A 16166-nucleotide genomic window follows, 5' to 3' on the forward strand; every position below is an offset into this window, starting at 1 on the left:
CTTAGAGAGAAAAATCGTGATTCACATTTGAGCAAGAATCGTGCCGCGGCCCTAATATAGACCATAACATAGACATATTCATAGCGACGTGTGTGTATTGTTTATGTGATGTTTTCCTTTTGCCCTCTCACCAGTCGACAACAACACCAGCGGCTCCCTGTCCTCCTTCTCCCCCTATTCCTCCTCTGTGCCCTCCTCCTCCTCCTCCTCCTCCTCCTCCTATCTCCCATCTTCATCCCCGTCCCCCTCGTCCTCAGCCCCTCCCCTCTCCTCCACCTCCCCTCCCACCTCCACCTCCCCCACCACGGTCGTGCGCGCCTCTCGCTGCACCCAGTTCCTGGGCTCCACCCACTGCACCTGCGACGTGGGGTTCACCATCTCGGGCCGCGACAACAACATGTGCACAGGTGAGTGAGCGGGAGGGAGGTTAACCCTTTCACTACCACACTACAGACAGTTAACCCTTTACTACCACACTACAGACGGTTAACCCTTTACTACCACACTACAGACGGTTAACCCTTTACTACCACACTACAGAAGGTTAACCCTTTCACTACCACACTACAGACGGTTAACCTTTCACTACCACACTACAGAAGGTTAACCTTTCACTACCACACTACAGAAGGTTAACCTTTCACTACCACACTACAGAAGGTTAACCTTTCACTACCACACTACAGAAGGTTAACCTTTCACTACCACACTACAGAAGGTTAACCTTTCACTACCACACTACAGAAGGTTAACCTTTCACTACCACACTACAGACAGTTAACCCTTTACTACCACACTACAGACGGTTAACCCTTTCACTATCACACTACAGACGGTTAACCCTTTCACTACCACACTACAGACGGTTAACCCTTTCACTATCACACTACAGACGGTTAACCTTTCACTACCACACTACAGACGGTTAACCCTTTACTACCACACTACAGAAGGTTAACCCTTTACTACCACACTACAGAAGGTTAACCCTTTACTACCACACTACAGACGGTTAACCCTTTACTACCACACTACAGAAGGTTAACCCTTTCACTACCACACTACAGAAGGTTAACCTTTCACTACCACACTACAGACGGTTAACCCTTTCACTATCACACTACAGACGGTTAACCCTTTACTACCACACTACAGAAGGTTAACCCTTTCACTACCACACTACAGACGGTTAACCCTTTCACTATCACACTACAGACGGTTAACCCTTTCACTATCACACTAGACGGTTAACCCTTTCACTATCACACTACAGACGGTTAACCCTTTACTACCACACTACAGACGGTTAACCCTTTCACTATCACACTACAGACGGTTAACCCTTTCACTACCACACTACAGACGGTTAACCCTTTACTACCACACTACAGACGGTTAACCCTTTACTACCACACTACAGACGGCTAACCCTTTCACTATCACACTACAGACGGTTAACCCTTTACTACCACACTACAGAAGGTTAACCTTTCACTACCACACTACAGAAGGTTAACCCTTTACTACCACACTACAGAAGGTTAACCTTTCACTACCACACTACAGACGGTTAACCCTTTCACTATCACACTACAGACGGTTAACCCTTTACTACCACACTACAGAAGGTTAACCTTTCACTACCACACTACAGACGGTTAACCCTTTACTACCACACTACAGACGGTTAACCTTTCACTATCACACTACAGACGGTTAACCCTTTCACTACCACACTACAGACGGTTAACCCTTTCACTATCACACTACAGACGGTTAACCCTTTCACTACCACACTACAGACGGTTAACCCTTTCACTATCACACTACAGACAGTTAACCCTTTACTACCACACTACAGACGGTTAACCTTTCACTACCACACTACAGAAGGTTAACCCTTTACTACCACACTACAGAAGGTTAACACTTTCACTATCACACTACAGACGGTTAACCCTTTACTACCACACTACAGAAGGTTAACCTTTCACTACCACACTACAGAAGGTTAACCCTTTACTACCACACTACAGACGGTTAACCTTTCACTACCACACTACAGAAGGTTAACCCTTTACTACCACACTACAGACGGTTAACCTTTCACTACCACACTACAGACGGTTAACCCTTTCACTACCACACTACAGACGGTTAACCCTTTACTACCACACTACAGAAGGTTAACCTTTCACTACCACACTACAGACGGTTAACCCTTTCACTACCACACTACAGACGGTTAACCCTTTACTACCACACTACAGAAGGTTAACCTTTCACTACCACACTACAGACGGTTAACCCTTTCACTATCACACTACAGACGGTTAACCCTTTCACTATCACACTACAGACGGTTAACCCTTTCACTACCACACTACAGACGGTTAACCCTTTCACTACCACACTACAGAAGGTTAACCTTTCACTACCACACTACAGAAGGTTAACCCTTTCACTACCACACTACAGACGGTTAACCCTTTACTACCACACTACAGACGGTTAACCCTTTACTACCACACTACAGACGGTTAACCCTTTCACTACCACACTACAGACGGTTAACCCTTTCACTAACACACTACAGACGGTTAACCCTTTCACTACCACACTACAGACAGTTAACCCTTTCACTATCACACTACAGACGGTTAACCCTTTCACTACCACACTACAGAAGGTTAACCTTTCACTACCACACTACAGACGGTTAACCCTTTCACTATCACACTACAGACGGTTAACCCTTTCACTATCACACTACAGACGGTTAACCCTTTCACTACCACACTACAGACGGTTAACCCTTTCACTACCACACTACAGAAGGTTAACCTTTCACTACCACACTACAGACGGTTAACCCTTTCACTACCACACTACAGAAGGTCAACCTTTCACTACCACACTACAGAAGGTTAACCCTTTACTATCACACTACATACGGTTAACCCTTTCACTACCACACTACAGACGGTTAACCCTTTACTATCACACTACATACGGTTAACCCTTTCACTACCACACTACAGACGGTTAACCCTTTACTACCACACTACAGACGGTTAACCCTTTACTACCACACTACAGACGGTTAACCCTTTACTATCACACTACAGACGGTTAACCCTTTCACTATCACAACACAGACGGTTAACCCTTTACTATCACACTACAGAAGGTTAACCTTTCACTACCACAATACAGAAGGTTAACCCTTTCACTACCACACTACAGACGGTTAACCTTTCACTACCACACTACAGAAGGTTAACCCTTTCACTACCACACTACAGAAGGTTAACCTTTCACTACCACACTACAGAAGGTTAACCCTTTCACTACCACACTACAGACGGTTAACCTTTCACTGCCACACTACAGACGGTTAACCTTTCACTACCACACTACAGAAGGTTAACCTTTCACTACCACACTACAGACGGTTAACCTTTCACTACCTCACTACAGAAGGTTAACCTTTCACTACCACACTACAGAAGGTTAACCTTTCACTACCACACTACAGAAGGTTAACCTTTCACTACCACACTACAGAAGGTTAACCTTTCACTACCACACTACAGAAGGTTAACCCTTCACTACCACGCTACAGAAGGTTAACCTTTCACTACCACACTACAGACGGTTAACCCTTTACTATCACACTACATACGGTTAACCCTTTCACTACCACACTACAGACGGTTAACCCTTTACTACCACACTACAGACGGTTAACCCTTTACTACCACACTACAGACGGTTAACCCTTTACTATCACACTACAGACGGTTAACCCTTTCACTATCACAATACAGACGGTTAACCCTTTACTATCACACTACAGAAGGTTAACCTTTCACTACCACAATACAGAAGGTTAACCCTTTCACTACCACACTACAGACGGTTGACCTTTCACTACCACACTACAGAAGGTTAACCCTTTCACTACCACACTACAGAAGGTTAACCTTTCACTACCACACTACAGAAGGTTAACCCTTTCACTACCACACTACAGACGGTTAACCTTTCACTACCACACTACAGACGGTTAACCTTTCACTACCACACTACAGACGGTTAACCTTTCACTACCACACTACAGACGGTTAACCTTTCACTACCACACTACAGACGGTTAACCTTTCACTACCACACTACAGAAGGTTAACCCTTTCACTACCACACTACAGAAGGTTAACACTTTCACTACCACACTACAGACGGTTAACCTTTCACTACCACACTATAGACGGTTAACCTTTCACTACCACACTACAGACGGTTAACCTTTCACTACCACACTACAGAAGGTTAACCTTTCACTACCACACTACAGAAGGTTAACCTTTCACTGCCACACTACAGAAGGTTAACCTTTCACTACCACAGGTTAACCTTTCACTACCACACTACAGAAGGTTAACCTTTCACTGCCACACTACAGAAGGTTAACCTTTCACTACCACACTACAGAAGGTTAACCTTTCACTGCCACACTACAGAAGGTTAACCTTTCACTACCACAGGTTAACCTTTCACTACCACACTACAGAAGGTTAACCTTTCACTGCCACACTACAGAAGGTTAACCTTTCACTACCACACTACAGAAGGTTAACCTTTCACTGCCACACTACAGAAGGTTAACCTTTCACTACCACAGGTTAACCTTTCACTGCCACACTACAGAAGGTTAACCTTTCACTACCACAGGTTAACCTTTCACTACCACACTACAGAAGGTTAACCTTTCACTACCACACTACAGACGGTTAACCTTTCACTATCACACTACAGACGGTTAACCTTTCACTACCACACTACAGGTTAACCTTTCACTACCACACTACAGACGGTTAACCTTTCACTACCACACTACAGAAGGTTAACCTTTCACTACCACACTACAGACGGTTAACCTTTCACTACCACACTACAGACGGTTAACCTTTCACTACCACACTACAGAAGGTTAACCCTTTCACTACCACACTACAGGTTAACCTTTCACTACCACACTACAGAAGGTTAACCTTTCACTACCACACTACAGAAGGTTAACCCTTTCACTACCACACTACAGAAGGTTAACCCTTTCACTACCACACTACAGACGGTTAACCTTTCACTACCACACTACAGGTTAACCTTTCACTACCACACTACAGACGGTTAACCTTTCACTACCACACTACAGACGGTTAACCTTTCACTACCACACTACAGAAGGTTAACCTTTCACTACCACACCACAGACGGGCTAACCTTCTGTATTGTCACAGTGAAAGCGTTAACCGGCTGTCGCGTGGCAGTGAAAAGGGGTTAAAATGGTGCGTGATCACCGCAGTAGCAGTAGCAGTAGCAGAGCAGAGCTCAGAGTCCTGCGAGCTGCGTCTGTAGCTCATCGTCGTCACCGACGCCGCGTCCTGCATCCCGACAGAGCTCAGACGCGGCGGCACCTCCAGACATTCCTCCCGGCGGGCGACGTGGCAGAGAGGAGGGCAGACGTCTCGGGCGGTGGGGCCGCAGACACTGTGATCTCAGCCGTCTTCAACTGGTGTCTGCTCTGCTCTCCGTTACGTCCCAGGGAGGAAGCTCTCGGGGGGCCGGTGAGCTCTGGGACACGGAGCCTGTTTGTGGGTCACCTTTCTGATTGGAGCGGTAGTGTTGGACCTCTTATCATGTGACATATCGTTCACCTGGGTAAAATAAATGAAAGGAAGGGCGGCTGGGTGGCGCTCGTCACCAACGCGCTCGTCACCAACGCAAGAGACACTGGTATCGAATCCAGCCGTCAGCGTTGCCTCCGGCTTTGGGCCGGCCGCCATACTGACTCGATTGGCAGAGTCAGCGGGTGGGAAACCCGGCGTGGGTGGGTGTCCTGGTCGTTGTAAAACAGCGACTCCTACAGTTGGGTCGGGGCGCCTGCACAGCCTATAGGGAAGGATCTGGGGGGAGGCAGTGTGATCCTTCCACACGTTACACTCTCCCGGTGAGAGTCCGCGCTGCCAGGTGAAAAGAAGCGGTGGGCTGGGTACACATGTGTCGGAGGAAGCATGTGATAGTTTCCGCCCTCCTCCCAGACCGACGGTAGGGGGTAGAGTGCGCAACGACCAGGAAGGGGATTGGGAATTGGCATAGCGACTACCATTGGAAGGGGAGAAAAACGGAAAATGAAGGGGGGAAAAAGATCATTCAAAAAAATAAAAATAAAAAAACATTATTTAAAAAAATAAATTAAAGGGGTGGTCTGGGAGTTCTTATGTATGTGTCATATCCATGTCAAATTCTTACAATGGGAGACATTGTCCTTTAAAAAAACCAAAGAGAAGGGGAGCTCCAGTAGCTCACCGCGTACCTCGGACGCTATTTCGGCGTCGGGGACAACCGTGCGCGTCACGGATCTGGGGTACACGAGTTCGACTCCCGGACTCGCCGTATTTTCTCAGAGTGTCTTTCCCCCGATCTATACCCCATTCAACCTGTTTCTGTCGGTCATGCTTGACCAGAAAAAAGCGATAAACGCTAAAAGAACCAGCTGACTGATCAAAAGTAAAAAAAAAAAAAAAAAAAACCAAAGACTCCCAGAGGCCTACAGTAAACGGCTGCATTGTTGTTGTTCCAGACATCGACGAGTGCGAGGTGTTCCCTCTCGGCCTGCCCGGCCGCCTCTGCATGTACAGGTGTGTGAACCTACCCGGGAGCTACCACTGCCTCTGCCCCGCGGGGTACCAACTCTCCAGGGACCAGCGCAGCTGCAAAGGTCAGAGGTCAATAAAAGGAGGACCGTCCCATTAATTGAGCACCTCAGAGCAAAAGAACCATATTATAACAAGTCACATTTTATGTTTTCAGAGGAACAGTGTTTTCAAAAACTTTGAATATCTAAAGATGGTCTAAGTTTATAGAGTGTTGTTTCAGTTTCAGTTTAGGCTGGATTTGAACGGGGACAGCACACGTTAATGAACATAAACTAAATGTGTGAGACAGTGTTGTTGTGTGAGACAGTGTTGTGTGAGACAGTGTTGTTGTGTGAGACAGTGTTGTGTGAGACAGTGTTGTGTGAGACAGTGTTGTGTGAGACAGTGTTGTGTGAGACAGTGTTGTGTGAGACAGTGTCCTGTGAGACAGTGTTGTGTGAGACAGTGTCCTGTGAGACAGTGTTGTGTGAGACAGTGTCCTGTGAGACAGTGTTGTGTGAGACAGTGTTGTGTGAGACAGTGTTGTGTGAGACAGTGTTGTTGTGTGAGACAGTGTTGTTGTGTGAGACAGTGTTGTGTGAGACAGTGTTGTGTGAGACAGTGTTGTGTGAGACAGTGTTGTTGTGTGAGACAGTGTTGTGTGAGACAGTGTTGTGTGAGACAGTGTTGTGTGAGACAGTGTTGTGTGAGACAGTGTCCTGTGAGACAGTGTTGTGTGAGACAGTGTTGTGTGAGACAGTGTTGTGTGAGACAGTGTTGTGTGAGACAGTGTTGTGTGAGACAGTGTTGTTGTGTGAGACAGTGTTGTTGTGAGACAGTGTTGTGTGAGACAGTGTTGTTGTGTGAGACAGTGTTGTTGTGTGAGACAGTGTTGTGTGAGACAGTGTTGTGTGAGACAGTGTTGTGTGAGACAGTGTTGTGTGAGACAGTGTTGTGTGAGACAGTGTTGTGTGAGACAGTGTTGTGTGAGACAGTGTTGTGTGAGACAGTGTTGTGTGAGACAGTGTTGTGTGTGAGACAGTGTTGTTGTGTGAGACAGTGTTGTTGTGAGACAGTGTTGTTGTGAGACAGTGTTGTGTGAGACAGTGTTGTGTGAGACAGTGTCCTGTGAGACAGTGTCCTGTGAGACAGTGTTGTGTGAGACAGTGTTGTGTGAGACAGTGTTGTGTGAGACAGTGTTGTGTGAGACAGTGTTGTGTGAGACAGTGTGTTGTGTGAGACAGTGTTGTGTGAGACAGTGTTGTGTGAGACAGACAGTGTTGTGTGAGACAGTGTTGTGTGAGACAGACAGTGTTGTGTGAGACAGTGTTGTGTGAGACAGTGTTGTGTGAGACAGTGTTGTGTGAGACAGTGTTGTGTGAGACAGTGTTGTGTGAGACAGACAGTGTTGTGTGAGACAGTGTCCTGTGAGACAGTGTTGTGTGAGACAGTGTTGTGTGAGACAGTGTTGTGTGAGACAGTGTCCTGTGAGACAGTGTTGTGTGAGACAGTGTTGTGTGAGACAGACAGTGTTGTGTGAGACAGTGTCCTGTGAGACAGTGTTGTGTGAGACAGTGTTGTGTGAGACAGTGTTGTGTGAGACAGTGTCCTGTGAGACAGTGTTGTGTGAGACAGTGTTGTGTGAGACAGTGTTGTGTGAGACAGTGTTGTGTGAGACAGACAGTGTTGTGTGAGACAGTGTTGTGTGAGACAGTGTTGTGTGAGACAGTGTTGTGTGAGACAGTGTTGTGTGAGACAGTGTTGTGTGAGACAGACAGTGTTGTGTGAGACAGTGTTGTGTGAGACAGTGTTGTGTGAGACAGTGTTGTGTGAGACAGTGTTGTGTGAGACAGTGTTGTGTGAGACAGTGTTGTGTGAGACAGACAGTGTTGTGTGAGACAGTGTGTTGTGTGAGACAGTGTTGTGTGAGACAGTGTCGTGTGAGACAGTGTTGTGTGAGACAGACAGTGTTGTGTGAGACAGTGTGTTGTGTGAGACAGTGTTGTGTGAGACAGTGTCGTGTGAGACAGTGTTGTGTGAGACAGTGTTGTGTGAGACAGTGTTGTGTGAGACAGACAGTGTTGTGTGAGACAGTGTTGTGTGAGACAGTGTCGTGTGAGACAGTGTCGTGTGAGACAGTGTTGTGTGAGACAGTGTCGTGTGAGACAGTGTTGTGTGAGACAGTGTTGTGTGAGACAGTGTTGTGTGAGACAGACAGTGTTGTGTGAGACAGTGTTGTGTGAGACAGTGTCGTGTGAGACAGTGTTGTGTGAGACAGTGTTGTGTGAGACAGTGTTGTGTGAGACAGTTTTAGCCAAAGCACATTTTCAACTGTTGTCCCTGGGCCTGGTGTTAACCCTTCCACTGCCACACGACAGCCGCTGTGTGTGTGTGTGTGTGTGTGTGTGTGTTTGTGTTTGTGTGTTTGTGTGTTTGTGTGTGTGTGTGTGTGTGTGTGTGTGTGTGTGTGTGTGTGTGTGTGTGTGTGTGTGTGTGTGTGTGTGTGTGTGTGTGTGTGTGTGTGTGTGTGTGTGTGTGTGTGTGTGTGTGTGCGTGCGTGCGTGTGTGTGTTAGGGATGCCCCGATCGATCGGCCAGCGATCGGTATCGGCCGATATTCAGTATAAATATGAGATTGGTGAATTCCGATAATGCTTTATTTTTGCAGATCGTGAAAACGATCGAAAAACATGATCCAATTCTCAGCGGAGTTCTCACTCGCTGACTAGCTCTCTCAGGCACACAGCTGCTGCAGCGCACTGCCCCTCCCCCTCTTCCTCCCCCTCCCAGACGCGTCTATACAAATAGTAGCTCTAGTTCTGCAGACCCCTCTCTGATTGGTTGAGCTCCATTTCTGCAGCCCCTCTGCTGGGAGCTGTCGCGCGGAAATAGGCTGTCTATTGCCATTCTCTAAGACAAACTCTAACCTTAACCAGCTCCTTAACAGCGCCTAAACTTAACCGTTCTAACCTTAACCAACTCCGAAACAATGCCTAACCTTAACCTTAACCTTAACCATGCCTAACCTTAACCGGCGAAAGAATACACGTTAAAAAAAAAATCACGTTAAAAAAAAAAATTGATGGGATTCGAACTCGTCAACAACGGACCGCAGGACCGCTGCTCTGCCAGGTGAGCTGAAGCGCTGAATGAAAATCATGGCGGATTCCGCGATAAGCACCTCAAAGCACCGCGATAACCTTACGCGCGAGGGGCTTCGCTCAACCAATCAGAGAGGGGGCTGCAGAAATGGAGCTCAACCAATCAGAGAGGGGGCTGCAGAAATGGAGCTCAACCAATCAGAGAGGGGGCTGCAGAACTAGAGCTACTATTTGTATAGACGCCTCCCAGACCCGTGTCAACAGAGGCTCCGGCAATAGTCTGCTCTAGAGTCTAGTGCAGGGGTGGCCAACCAGTCAGAGACTAAGAGCCACAAAAAAATGACTGTGGTACCACAAAGAGCCACACCATACCAGCGTTTCTCAACCTTTTTTTTCAGTCACGGCACCCTTCATGTGTTTATAGGTCTCACCCTCTGGCCTCTGAAGTCGCTAATGTCTTTTTTATTTGGGCCTCACAGGGTTAAAAGTACCTACAAAATCACTTTTAGCCATTTAAAAAAATAATGTTTATTTAAAAAATGTTTAAAGGGGAACTATTAACTATTATACTACTATTTACTATTTCTTTCACTATTTGGGCACTTTTACACAATTCCTGTGAGTCTATGGAACACCTAGGTTTTTTTTCTCCAAAAAAATGCATTGTTTTGTATTTCTAATCAAGTAACTAAAAAACCGCATTTTTCTACCTCAAGATCTTAAGCCGTTTTGAGGCTGGGCTCCAACCACTGTGTGGCCTGGTGCCAACTGCCACATCAACTGCCACATTATTATGCAGCTGAGAAATCTCTGACATCACAGATATGCACATTTTCAGATGACTCAGTTCAGTGAGGGTGAATATTGTGAGAGGAGAATTGGAAGAATTCGCCAATATGAGAATTAGAGACATATATCCTATTAATAATAAGTCCACATAGCTAAGAAACAATGGTAAACACTGAAAAAAAGCCATTTATAAGATAGTTCCCCCTTTAAGCACATGTATAGTCAATTGGTCCTGTTGTTCAGCCTCACAATGCTATTTGATAGTAAATGTGTTTATATGTCCCACCCTCTGGCCTCTGAAGTTGCTAATTTCTTTTTAATTTGGGCCTCACAGGGTTAACCTCTTAAGCCCGAGATATACAGTAAAAGTGTATATTTTCAGCATTATGTTTGGTTTACCAATTATTTTAACTGTTATTAGTGAAATATAAGATTATAGAAATCTCAGGGCATTGAGTCGAAACCGGCGCATATTGACAGGAGGAAGTGGCACAGCCAAAAGTGAGTGTAGTCTTTTGAAGGAAGAGACTCAGGGGCTTTCAAATTTCGAAAAACTACCCCTACCCAGCTCACACCAGCCCCTGTCAATCATCTGACTTCTGGATTTACTTTTTAATTTCTCTTATTTTTTGGGATTATCTCCCACAAACCTGAACGTTATTTGCCAATAAAACAGAACGCAGTTAGTTTCTCTACCCTTTCTGTGAACGTCTTGCAAAAAACGGTGTTGCAATATGATGAAAAATGGTGGAGAAATTTACATTATAAAAAAAGATGGCAGAATTCAGTACTGTATCTACAAAACCTTCTGTTTAATCATCTTCCCTTTATTCATTTGCTTAGATTTTTCAGGTCTGGTCAATTTTAGCATGGTGTTATTTACAGTCAAAGATATATATTTTTTTAAATAGAATTGATATTCTCCTTTGGTTCATTACAATTTACTCAAGCCTAGTAACAGACACACTATTATTCTGACACTGATCCATATATTGTCCCTAGATTCAGATACCAAGAACATGCAAATGGACCATTTAAAAAAAAAATTGTAAATGTTTATTCTACGTCCTTATGGAATGAGTGACATAAAAAAAAAAAGTAAAAAAAAAATAAAAAAATAAAAAAATAAAAATAAAAAGAAATTATATTTTTTTTTAATTTTTTTTTATTTTTTTTTTATGGATGGAAGAGCCGCACATTGACGGGCAAAGAAGCCGCCATGCGGCTCGCGAGCCGCGGGTTGGCCACTCCTGGTCTAGTGCATGCGACCTCTGTGAGCTAACGTTAGCTACCTAGCAAACGTTACTGTTTTAAACAAAATTACCCAGTCAACTATTCACTTTTAGTTTAATACATGAGGCATTGTCTAACGTTATCTAGCTGGCTAGCTACTGATAGCTCCTGATATCAACAAATGCTCCAGCAATAGTCGAGTGCATGATACCTCCGTTAGCTAGCTAGCTAACGTTAGCTCTCGTTAGCTCACTGTTTAAATTAAATGACCCAGTAAACTAAATAGTTCACTGAGGCGTTATCTAGCCGGCTAGCAGTAGCTACAGATAGCTCTTGATATCAATGTCTTATAACATTGATTCGATGTGGTAAACGAGCCCCTGGCTTGCATCGCAGTCACGGAAAGGGGCTAGCTGAGGGAGTAGGGTATATCTGCAGAGCCGCAGATATTACCCTGCTGAGGGGCATGCTGAATGTGATTTGACCAAAGCAGAGTATACACACAGTGGAGCTGTTTGCAGATAGCGAGCATTTTGACTTGTTGCGTGGTGGCGATGTCTCGCAGATAATACAACTACAAGTATAATTTTATAATATATATATAAAAAAAAAAAATTTATACATTTACATTTTTTTTTATAAAACCAAAAAACGATCGGTATCGGCCGATATGGCTCATAGACGATCGGTGATTGGTATCGGTGGCAAAAAAACGTGATCGGGGCATCCCGTGTGCGTGTGCGTGTGTGTGCGTGTGCGTGTGTGTGTCTGTGTCTGTGTCTGTGTCTTTGTGTGTAATTCGGTAAGTGTGGTGTGTTAGGAATATATAATGTATAATGTATATATAATTGTGTGTATTGAGCTGTACTGTATTGTACCCATTCTGCAATCTGTTAATAAAGTTTTCAATCAATCAATCAATCAATCTGACTATTTTGATGGAGTGCTGATAATTAATAACAAATGTCCCTAGTGTGAGTGTGTGTTATTGTACCCGCGGGGGGGGTATATGTACCTATATTTTAGCTGTTTTAATCAATATGCCGTACTTTTTTGTTGTAAATTGTGGTTTCACTTTAACCCCTTTCACTGCCACACTACCAAAGGGTTAACCCTTTCACTACGCCAATACAGAAGGTTAACCCTTTCACTGCTGCACGACAAATGGTTAACCTGTTCACTACCCACACTACAGAAGGTTAACCCGTTCACTACCACACTACAGACGGTTTCACCTTTCACTACCACACTACAGAAGGTTAACCTTTCACTGCCACATGACAAAGGGTTAACCCTTTCACTACCCACATCTACAGACGGTTAACCCCTTTCACTACCACACTACAGAAGGTTAACCTTTGACTACCACACTACAGAAGGTTAACCCTTTACTACCACACTACACACTACATTAGCTCCTGATGCTAATGATGGAGCATCGCCGTCGGTTGTGTGATAGTAAAGGGGCTAACCTTCTGTCGTGTGGGCAGTGAAAGGGGTTATTATTATTATTATTATTATTATTATCTCATCATAAAAAAAAACATCTCACAATAAACTGCTCTGGTTCCCCCCGCGCTCCCCCCGCTCCTCCTGCTCCCCGCTCCCTGCTCCCCGCTCCCCGCTCCCCGCTCCCCCCGCTCCCCCGCGCCTGCGTGCAGATGTTGACGAGTGTGAGAGCCGGCTGCACAACTGCTCCCAGGACCAGGGTGTGTGTCAACACCTTCGGCAGCTTCCAGTGCGTTCAGGTGGAGTGTCCGCGCATGAAGAACGCCTCCTACATCAAGACCTCCGCCATGTGAGTCTCCCCTCTCTCTCTCTCTCTCTCTCTCTCTCTCTCTCTCTTTCTCTTCTCTCTCTCTCTCTCTCTCTCTCTCTCTCTCTCTCTCTCTCTCTCTCTCTCTCTCTCTCTCTTCTCTCCTCTCTCTCTCTCTCTCTCTCTCTCTCTCTGTCTCTGTCTCTGTCTCTCTCTCTGTCTCTCTCTCTCTCTTTCTCTCTCTCTCTCTCTCTCTCTCTCTCTCTCTCTCTCTCTCTCTCTCTCTCTCTCTCTCTCTCTCTCTCTCTCTCTCTCTCTCTCTCTCTCTCCCTCTCCCTCTCCCTCTCCCTCTCCCTCTCCCTCTCTCTCTCTCTCTCTCTCTCTCTCTCTCTCTCTCTCTCTCTCTCCTCTCTCTCTCTCTCTCTCTCTCTCTCTCTCTCTCTCTCTCCGCCATGTAAGCCTCTCCCCCTCTCTCTCTCTCTCTCTCTCCCCTCTCCCTCTCTGTCAACACGTCGGGGGTCTTTACGGTAAATTACACGACTCTAAACAAAACAAAAAGGAAAGGGATCCCTTGCGCTCAGGAATGATTAACCCTTTCTCTGCCACACTACCAAACGGAAAACCCTTTCACTACCACACTACAGAAGGTTAACCCTTTACTATCACACTACAGACGGTTAACCTTTCACTACCACACTAATCAAATCAAATCAAATCAAATTTATTTGATGGGCCGGACACGTCTTCTTTAAACAAGTCAAGAAGAAACATCACAATAAGTCAAGAACAAAACACCATAAAGTCCAAATTTTCATAAATAAATGCAACACTCCAAGGTGGCTGGGTGGCGTAGCGGAGATTGCGCTCGTCACCAATGCAAGAGACTCCGGTATCGAATCCCAGTCTCAGCATTGCCTGCGGCTTGGGCCAGTCGTCATACTATCTCAATTGGCAGAGGTAGCGGGTGGAAAGTCGATGGGTGGGGATTGGACGTTGTGGACAGCGACTCCTACAGGTCGGTTGGGTGACGCCTGCACAGCAGAGACAGGAAGTATCGGGGGGCAGCGTGAGCCTCCCACACGTTACTCCTCGCCACTGAGAGTCCGCGCTGTCTGGTGAAAAGATGCGACAGGCTGCCTCCTTGTGTGCCGGAGGGGACACGTGATGCAAGGCTTCTATCCTCCCTACAGCCGACCAGTGGGCGGCATAGTCTAGCAACGTTCAAGACAGGGGAGGGGAGAATTGGCAATACGAAATTGGGATGGGAGAAAAAATAGAAAAAAATAAGGAGAAAAAGTGGATACAAAGAAATGCAACACTCCCAGACATACCCCACGCAAAGGTAAGGAAAAACTCACTAAAACCTAACAATAGGAAAAAATGCACCACAGGCAATCTGGAGGAGAGAAACCTTAGAAAATTTAAATCGAACCCCAACTAACCTTACTGCCATGCACATGTCTTACTGTAATAAACGAACCTACACTGTAGCACTCAACACTTTGATGAACATTGTTACTCAGCTGATAGAGTTGTATCCTTCCTGATGACTTGTCGTACAGAACTTGTAAGTCGCTTTGTATAAAAGCGTTTCAGCTAAATGACTAAATGCAAATGTAAATGTAGAAGGGCATTCAAGGGGGGATCTCCCTTGATGTCGGTGATAGTAGTGTTGCAGTAAAACAGGCGAACAGTTGGTAAGCATGTACTCATGTGTGTAGTGAAACACAGATAAGTGCATGTGATAGCAACTGAACATTTTGAAAGATTAAAGATAGAGCTGATAGCGATAGCAACTGAACATTTTGAAAGATTAATGATAGAGCTGATAGCGGATCTATTTGAGGCAAATAATAAATATTATTATTATTATTATTATTATTATTATTATTATTATTATTATTATTATTATTATTATCATCATCACGGGACGAAAAATAAACAGGATACACAACAAGGTGCACTACATATAACCTCATCGCATGCACCTTGTTGTTGTATCCTGTTTATTTTTCGTCATTATTATATTCAGAGTTAATTATATTGTTTACACTGTCTTTCTTCTATTATAACCCCTGCCCATTCCCAAATCATATTCAGAAAGTATCACAGAGACTTTTATTGACCAAGGAATTAGTTATTATTAGTAAGACACAACATTTCCGTAGTAATTGACCACCAGACTCTTTCTCTTAAGGCATTAACTGGGTTAATTTAATATAAATGTTATATTGTAACTGTCTAGTTACACATTGGTTCCGAAACATGTATGTTCCAGGCTGCAATTAAAACTTTTAATCTGAGAGAGCTCTGGTCAGCGAAGCCGGCGCCGTTCGCGACCTCCATGTTTTGGGGCTATTCATCAGAAAACTCGGATCCGCGATTCGGCTCCCATCCGTCGGGCAAGAACTGTGGGTTTTCAGCCTCTCTCTCTGGAGCTTAACGGAGTTTCGAGTTTGAGTGATTAACCGTGTTGAATGGGGCGTCTGAACTAAGCGAGGACCTCATGCGCATGCGCCCGGCGAAGAATGCGGAAGCGCTCTTGCACTCTTCGGCTGGGATTAATATAGACGCAGACGGGACAGGC

General features: G+C 45.1%; 1 pseudogene across 1 annotated transcript in view; it reads left to right on the forward strand.

Annotated features, from left to right (window-relative positions):
* The window catches only part of LOC311244796, a 94100-nt pseudogene extending 80475 nt beyond the window's left edge, over nucleotides 1-13625 (forward strand). The window contains exons 5-7 of the transcript in view: nucleotides 135-407; nucleotides 6647-6784; nucleotides 13485-13625. The product of the transcript in view is annotated as an uncharacterized misc_RNA (transcript). The remainder of the gene's footprint in view (nucleotides 1-134; nucleotides 408-6646; nucleotides 6785-13484) is intronic.
* The last annotated feature ends 2541 nt before the right edge of the window (nucleotides 13626-16166 follow it).

Source organism: Notolepis coatsorum, assembly GCF_963971535.1.
Source record: "Notolepis coatsorum genome assembly, chromosome: 18".
Taxonomy (NCBI): Eukaryota; Metazoa; Chordata; class Actinopteri; order Aulopiformes; family Paralepididae; genus Notolepis; species Notolepis coatsorum.